Consider the following 8,598-nt stretch of genomic DNA (forward strand, 5'->3'; position numbering starts at 1 on the left):
CCCGTCTGACAGTAAACGCGCCGCCATTGTTCGGCCGCGCATTCGTACACAAACACGGCGCGATGTCCTATCCAGTCTGTGTATATGGAGATCAATGGTTCGAACGAACTCCCGCAGGATCGTTCCTGGTTCCCTGCTCTATCTACACTACAACACATACGGCTGTTGATTACCAGCGATGCGCCCAATCATGACAGGTTCCTTCCAAACACTCGACTCAATCACAAATGTCTAATGGTATTTAGACTATGTCAATGAAAGCCAGCATTAATTAGTGTGGATTCAGTAGGGAAACATTCGGGATACCAAAGAGTTCACTGATGAATGTTAGCTCAGTATTACTACTCATGGGTTCTTGTTCCTTTGGTTTCCTGACACACGGCGACACCGTGGCTGCACTTTGAGCTCATCGTCAATAAAGGAGAATTTTCTATTAAATGCTGGAGATATGGCGCCCCTCTATCTCTAGAGGGCCGTTCAAACACACACACACATGCCAACCTCCGGAAATCGGTCTGCTCCTACATTGATTGCTGACACGCAATGAAGGTGGACATCATTTCAAAAAGAAGAAGTAGTTGATTTATTAAAGATTAACTGTCCGGCCGTAATAAGGAACGTCTTATAGAAGACGGAAGATAGGAACACATTCCCGAGAAGGAGGGAACCATATTTTTTTTAAATTTAATTATTTTGGTGAAGTAAGCAGACGAGAATTATTTTTTCATGGTGTAACTGTCAAATACGATCTGTTTGAAGGGGGTTTACCCGATGTTACCCAATTGGCCTACCTATGTTCCCCAAAATCCTTAGGGTTATAGGGTTAGGGTGAGGGTGAGGGTTAGGGTTGGGTAACATAGGTATTGGGGAACATAGGTATGCACCCGTTTGAAGTAAAGGTAGAGGGGATTCTGCTGGTCGTGAATTTGCTTGTGTTCTTGAGTCAGGCATTCTACCGCTGTTGATTATGGGTTAGAATATTGGTAAGCAACTCTTTAGTTTACGAATTTGAACGCACCGTGAACCGTTTAAAACTAATATTGGTGCTACCATTTGATGCCACCAGCGCGTAAAGTGTCAACCAAAACTCCTATCATCTTCAAACAATGACGCTTCTCCAAATGTCAATACCCGAAATTAAAATTGTGCTTTGACCAATAAAACGTCCAGTCATCAATGACACACGAAATGAAATTGGGACTTGACAAATACAAAAACTCAAAGGGAGCGCAAGGAAAGTACTTCACAAAATTCCCAGAGGGGCTCTTTTGGGAAAAGGACCGATTGTAATGAAAGGGCTCAATACAGCCAGAGGAGCGTAGTGTTTCAAGCATGCGCTGTGGCTTCGCTCTACCTTTCCAAGTAATAGCTGAAGGGCGGTAGCTTATAGCCTTGCTCGCCGATTGCCCAACGAGCTAGAAGAACGGGGTTTTTAAGATTCGTGACATGGTGTTATCATCACACTAAACCGTCCCGCAGCTAGCTTCGATGCTTGTTTAAAGGGAGAGTGTAGACTAACGATCTTCTCTGTCAGTCCGAGGATGAGGACTGGCACATTAGGGCAGCTCACACCAAATTCATACCAAAGAGAAAAGAGTATGATCTTATGCATGCCCAACAGAGGGCCTTACTTCGCTGACAGTTCGAGCTACACGTAACATGTTAACAACAAACTGAAGTCGCATACCAAAGCCGAAATCGACAACAACACATCAAAATCTTATGATTTTAACGTTCCAATCTATTTGCAGTTTGAATGCTATCCATTATATAAAGGACGAGTGAATTATCGATCTTGGAACCAAACTGAGAATCGACGACAATTTACTATCAAACCCAACGAGAGGCGTTGATTCTATAACCAGCGAGGCTACTTAAATTATCTTTCTTGCAATTATCCTCAAAGTCGTCGGACTCCAGCCTTGCAAATAATCGACTGATCGTTTAGACTTTATTAGACCGTAAACAGGAATTTGGGATACAAAACGCAGTCGAGCTTCTCTGATGTGGGCCTAATGTGTTTCGTGGAGGCGTGACTGATGGAGAAGAAAATTGAGAAGCCGTTGAAGCCGTAACCTAAAAAGAAATGCTGACGGATACTTAACTTATTAAAGGGGGAAACCACACGAGCCTTGGGCTTAAAGGGACCTGTAGCATAATGGATCGAAGTAGATTTGGAAAACCAAAGCGCCACACAGAATCAATTGTTTTTAGCATCGCCCGTTGTGCATTAATGATAGAGTCCTCCAAAAGCAACGCCTTTTCTTTTCATTTAGCTTCCTATTATCATTAGGTACTTGACTTTACTCTTCGCTTGCGGTCCTTTATCGCATCCCGACTGATGACAGTAAGACAAACCACAAAAAAAGATTCATTGTTGTCCTTTAAGGAAGTATCCTTCATCATAAAACGGTTTTCGGAAGTAAGAAAAAAAATGCCGGCCCTATTCCATAAGAAAATGTCACAAAGGAAGTATTGATATGAATCCTTCAAAACCATGATAATGTTTGTTGGGTTTTTGTTTGTTTGTCGTCGTCTTTTTTTAGGGGGGGAGGGGGCTATTTTACACAGCACTCCCTCCCTTACTCCCACTTGCATTTTTAACATTTACACTTTGATCTACGTTTACCACTCTTTAACAAAACAAAACGGTTGACATACAGAGTCAAGAGTCACACTCGGAATATGTGTTAATACTGGCTGAGAAAATACTGCCGGGTCAATTAGCAGACTGTTTTTCGAGACGTCGTTCGCGTTTCCGGCCCTCGTTCAGTGGGATGTTTGGACATGGTCCCAGTGCGCCTACCTAGCGCCGCGCGCTTACACCACGGGAAACTGCCCGTCACGGACCGGCACGGCCGGGCTTCCAGTTTGCCGGAGCTGGAGTTTATGGATTTCCTTACACCATACGAGGCAGGGAAAACACGTTTAATGATGGTGAAACCGAGTAGGGTACTTGAGCTGAAGATGGACCATAGAAGTTGGGACTTGGATAAATTGATAAATGAAGGAGTTTACAGTCCCCTGTGATGGGGTGTGATTTCCATCACTAACTTCATTCATTCTTTGGGCCTACGTGGAGATGTTAATCAAAACATAGGAACAGAGGATAATATTATGCAAGTGTTAAACAATGTTTTTATAGTTATGCTCTTCGCATCGGCAAATTATTTGTTTTCCATTTTTCAAACTTTCTACATTTCTCCAAGAAGACTTTATTCAAAGTGAAATTCGACTGCATCAACGAAGCATTACGATTTCCAGAGGCTTTCCTGGACCAGCCAATAGGAACTCCAATTTCAAGGTTATGTAACGAGGAAGGGGGCACGCCCACAAGGGGGAGGCTAGAACTGAATTACGCAAAGCAAAGTGAGGTCAGACACAATACAATATTTCTTCCATGATTTAACGTCATCAGCAAATCCAGAGGCAATCCCCTGGAAACCATCATCTTGACCATCTCCCACCCCCGTTTCCCCCCGGAGATTGAGGGTTAGCTTGGGGGCGGTTCGGAGGCTCACTTTTCATAGTCCGATTAAATTTATTAGGACAGAAACCCTATCCTTGGCTACGGTCTCAAACATCTAACTATTAAAGACAAGACATACGATGTAATGCAATACCCTGTATAAACGTGCAGCAGTGCCGTGCGCGTCTGCTGACATTGTGCCCAATACACCTCTAACAAGATTGCAAAGAGTCAATGCATGCTAGCCTATCTCGTTTTGCAAGTAATCGCGTTAGTCCATTCGAAAAACAAACTGGAACTCTTAAATGGATTTCATCATTTAATTGGTAACTTACACGGATGCGTCTTTCCCCCCAAATTCACCCCTTACTTGAAGCCATTAACCTGCTCCTGCGAGAGCCAACTTGCGATATTAAATTCAGACATTTATAACAGAAAAGGGGTCATTAGGTACTAAGTACTTATGTAGGACAGATGAGACTTACGCAAAGGAATGATTTATGTGTTTACAATGAGTGTCGTTTCATGATGTCGTCGCAGCTGTGTTTGGTATAGTTATTCCCTGTTTCAGAGATTTACGAACTTGTAAGTTTTGCCCATGCAGTTCCGCCTGATTTGGACTAACTGTAAGATAAAATGTAAATCCGCAACGTCAGATCAAGCATTGTAAGGGAGCTTGGCACTTTACTATGTTAAATCATTGTAAAAAAAAAAAAAATCTCCCGATCAAAAATTGATTTCTAAAACTGGTAAAAATTTTAAACGATAATAAACTGGGACGTTAAAAAAAAATAGAACTTCCTGACAAAAGTACACGTGTAGACTTCAGCTACGGGTAAACGCTCAGACCACGTGACGCACGTGGCAAGTCACGTGACGTCTTGAAGTTAAACAGTCGGTTGCGTTTTGGTGTAATTACCCAGTTTGGAATATTTACCTAACCCAGAGCTCCCATTTATTATGCACTGTCGGCGGCAACAATTATTGTGTCCAGAGCACGCAAGCCTATCGCTCCTTGTACATCCCCTCTCCATCAAACTCGCTTGGTCGAGAAGACTAATTAATCCTCGAGATCTATACACTTCTTTGTTTATAATGGAACCCAACCGCAAGTAGTCAAGTGCGTGTGTCCACATCAATTCAATTATATTAAAAAAAATGATGTTGAACAAAAAATATCAAGCTAACAGGGAGTTTTAATAACCGACGCGGCATTTACGCGCGGAAGGGATTACTGGGGTGCTCTCAGCGAAAGGAAACGCGTCTACGGTTTTGAGTGACTTGAGAGGAAGCTTTCAAAAATGTCCAGGCCTCGGTTTTAATAACTTAAAACAGATGAAGTCCCATAAAGAGGACAGGGACCGGAAAAGACGTCTAGTTGCATAATAAAAAGGTTTACCTTGCAGCAACTTCATAGTGCCCAAAGCTGTACTTTTATAATCTCAAAAGTACAACAAAAAAAATCCCAGGTTGTGACGTTTTGTTTGTCATTATTAATACCAGTAAAGGTCCATGCCTTTTTTTTCGTGTGATGCATTGTCACTTCTAATTTAATCGCTGTGTAAAAGAATGAACCTTTCATAAAAGATCCTTTCAATATTTTGATATCTTATCTTGAATTTGGTACAGTATCTTAATTATGCATGTTGCCTTTTTAAAAACATTTGTTCGACTGAATTTGAGACAAGTTATTAAAAAAAAAATGAATGTTTTCAAAAACACTCATGGCATTTCATTGTCACAGTGACAAAATTGCATGCACCACGGTTATTTTCAACTATTTACTTTACGTTTATCCCTCATTTATTTCGATGTTTGTCTCGTCATTTTGTCTTGATTCGTCAAGATGTTATACCGCGTTAATCAGCAACTTCGAATTTAGAGCTAAAATAGTTATTAATGGATATTTGTTTTTGCTTTTCACTTAGTCAGGGGCCTTCCTGATCGTTTTGACCGGTGTCCTACATTAATTTATTTAGCAAAAACCCAAACGGAATTTACTCCTAAACTTGAGAACCTTTTGTTGAAAACACTAAACTCCAAATCTGGAAGTTGCTTCCGAGCATTTTCCGATCCCATCACCAATAAAACTCTTTTCACGATTCCTTCTTCCTTGAAAACCGCCAAGAACAAAAAAAACACGAATGTCAGCAGGAGAATTTACAGTCAGCAATGTTTAGAGTCTCAAAATATCTATTTCGTCTGTTTGTTCACGCTGAGACTAATGAAGCAGCATTGATAGACACACCAATCCGAACATCACGCTCCAACACACATATATATGTATATATATATATCCATAAATATCTAACGATATCCAATTAATGCCAATCGCTTATATAGTCTGGTTGTGGATTACATTACAAGGACGTCTGAGAGTTTTATTTTAAAGGCGTTTGGCTTGCATTTTGTTCGTTTCCAATAAAAACACCACTCAAAATCCAAAGAAGAATGTTCGAAACCAAACTTGTTCGAGTTAAGGCTCAGTGGATATAATTACACTTTGCGAGAAAACAGTGAAAAGTCATGCACAATGCACAACCTTTTGACAACGAAACACGATTTTGTCAACAGCAGTCTCTGTTTCCAAAAATCAGTCAACTGACTTATCGTTGGAAATGTATGTTGGAACATACAGTTCTTGATTTCCTCTAATGACAGCAAGCCAGACGGAATAATTTCACAGGCTGTTTAGTACCAGTACCATCTTTAATCCAAAGTAAGATTTTTGATAACAATTCGGTGGGTTATTTTTGGTATAGGCCTAAATGCAAAATGACCCTGATGCCTTTAAAATATCAGCGTGCCAGAACTTCCGCTCCGATAAACGACAGTCTTAATTAAGGAGGGTAACGGGCACTTTTATTAGTACTGTACACCTAGGTGACCCAATCGATGTTAAAGAGACGGGATCCGCTCATAAGTCCGACGCCTCATAGGTCCGACACCTCATAGCTCCGACACCTCATAGCTCCGACGCCTCATAGCTCCGACGCCTCGTAGGTCCGACAATTAAACGCCTCGTTTTTCCGACGTCGGACTTATGAGGCGTCGGACTTATGAGGCGTCGGACCTATGAGGCGGGATAAATAAATGTTATGATAAGTCCGACGCCTTATAAGTCCGAAATTTCGGACTTATGAGGCGTCGGACCTATGAGGCGTCGGACTTATGATACGGCCCCAAAGAGACACTTGAAAAAGTAAGCACCTAGCATAAGTTCGTTGCTCACAGTGCCAATATAATGATCATCAGTTCGATGAAATTTGAAACAATATCAACCACAGATTGCTTGACAGATATTTTAACAACCAAATTCACTCGAAAATATACTGCAGTCAGATCATCTGACTGGAAAAAAATCTAGTGGTCAATTCTTTTTTCCTGGGTGAAACTGAAACTACTCAAGATACTACATTTCTAGCCACGATTCTTTATTGTGTACGCTGTTTTGATGGAAATCTATTTGAAATCTAACACTAGTAGCCCCTGGATTTCTACTCGGTTCTCAAGAACTGAGGACGTCGGCGTGAATGTTTTCTTTCACACGGCGATAAGAAACATTGCCAGTAATCTTTCCGATTCAAGTCAATAAAATACTTTTTTTAATTCTTCGATAAAATTTTATTTCAACAGTGTACTGGGATGAAGGCAAATGAAGTCATATCGATTGGTTATTTTTTTGTAGGACATCTTGACATCAATATTCTAATTCGAAACGAAAGAGATGACGCAATCTTCATCAACTAGCCTTAAACCTTGAGAAAATCAATACATCAGTTTCTCTTCAAACATTTTGCACGCCGCGTAATTTAACAACGAAAACAGAAGCGAACGAAGCAATGACCGGTACAAAATTAAGAAAACGGATTTTAAAGAGCAACCTGTTTCAACTAATTCAATTGTGTAATGGAATATCAGGATTATAATTTAGGCTATCGTTTTAATTTGATACAAAACCCAAAATCTTCATACTGCAGCAATTATTATGCGAAAGTCCAGCGTCTTTTTTGATGGAATAAAACATCGGAAAAAAATAATACAATTGCGGGAAAACAATATTCGTCGTCAAAAGTTTCTTGTCCCTTAATAGCCCCGTAGGAAAAACACATGTCAAAGAATCCTGTGTACCAACTATACTGAGCTTGATTGGTGACACACATTAAATTTTGAAGACAAAAATTATGAAATGAAATCCTAATGCCGCATGTCTAAGAAATTAATCAGGCAGAAATGAGTTCTTACCGTGGTACGTACACGCAAGCATGCGGTTCACACTGACAGCATCAATTCTGTGTTTGCTCGTCTCTAGTTCCGTCCGATTCTTTACTCTACACTGTTCAGACGCACGCCTCGCGCCTGGCTTTATATCAAGCCGGTAGCTAAAGAATGTGTCGTCACGCCGCCCGCCAATCGCTTCATTATGTCGCAATGGCTTCAGCCGATGATGACATTAAATGGCCTTAAAGCGACCGGAACGACAGCAACACGATACGAGAAAGTAACTATCGGATTAATTTATGTTTAGTTTTGAGCTTACTTTGCGCCTACCACTTAGATGAGTAGGCTATACCTCAGCTTTTAGTTTCTCGGCACGAGTTCACACAAATGTTACCAATTGTCATTACTTTAATCTCACCTTTAGTGATTGTCCCAATGAAATGTTACGGTCCGCAGTGCTCCGATTCGTCGACTGAGTATAGGATTAACACGCATTTATTATACCACTGGCAACTCTTTCTGAGAACATCGGCAAAGCGCTTGCACCCCCGCAGATAAACTACTGTTATTATGCCACTCAGAGCTATCGGTTTTTTCTTTAAAGACCGATTTGCCAGAGCCCGGAGATGACGTAAGGAGCGGAGCTCTAGAGCCCAGAACCCCAGGTTGATATTGGCGCGGGCCAGGTATGTGACGTATGCCTTGTTCCGGTGACACGAGGTGTCCCACCACCAATGGCCGTGTGACGCCAGAGAGTCACACTTATCCCTCCGGCAACCCATCGATTGGGTTATATTGTCAGTTCATTAGTGTCAATAACACTGTTTCCCGCAAGCCACTGCGCCATATATCGTTAGTTTTTGTAAAACTCTTTGCGGCTTAATTACTATGAGGCGGTCTCTCACAGT

At 41.2% G+C, this 8,598-nt stretch overlaps 1 protein-coding gene across 2 annotated transcripts in view; it reads right to left on the reverse strand.

Annotated features, from left to right (window-relative positions):
* Positions 1-8,259, reverse strand: part of LOC119729796 — a 28,032-nt gene extending 19,773 nt beyond the window's left edge. The window contains exon 1 of one of the 2 annotated variants that reach the window (XM_038202541.1): positions 8,109-8,259. The gene's annotated coding sequence lies outside the window, so the exon portion shown is untranslated. Of the gene's footprint in view, positions 1-7,714; positions 7,820-8,108 lie in introns of those variants that run through there. The other variant, XM_038202540.1, reaches the window with a different exon arrangement.
* Between the last annotated feature and the right edge of the window lie 339 nt (positions 8,260-8,598).

This window comes from Patiria miniata, unplaced genomic scaffold (assembly GCF_015706575.1).
Source record: "Patiria miniata isolate m_02_andy unplaced genomic scaffold, ASM1570657v1 HiC_scaffold_21, whole genome shotgun sequence".
Classification (NCBI taxonomy): domain Eukaryota; kingdom Metazoa; phylum Echinodermata; class Asteroidea; order Valvatida; family Asterinidae; genus Patiria; species Patiria miniata.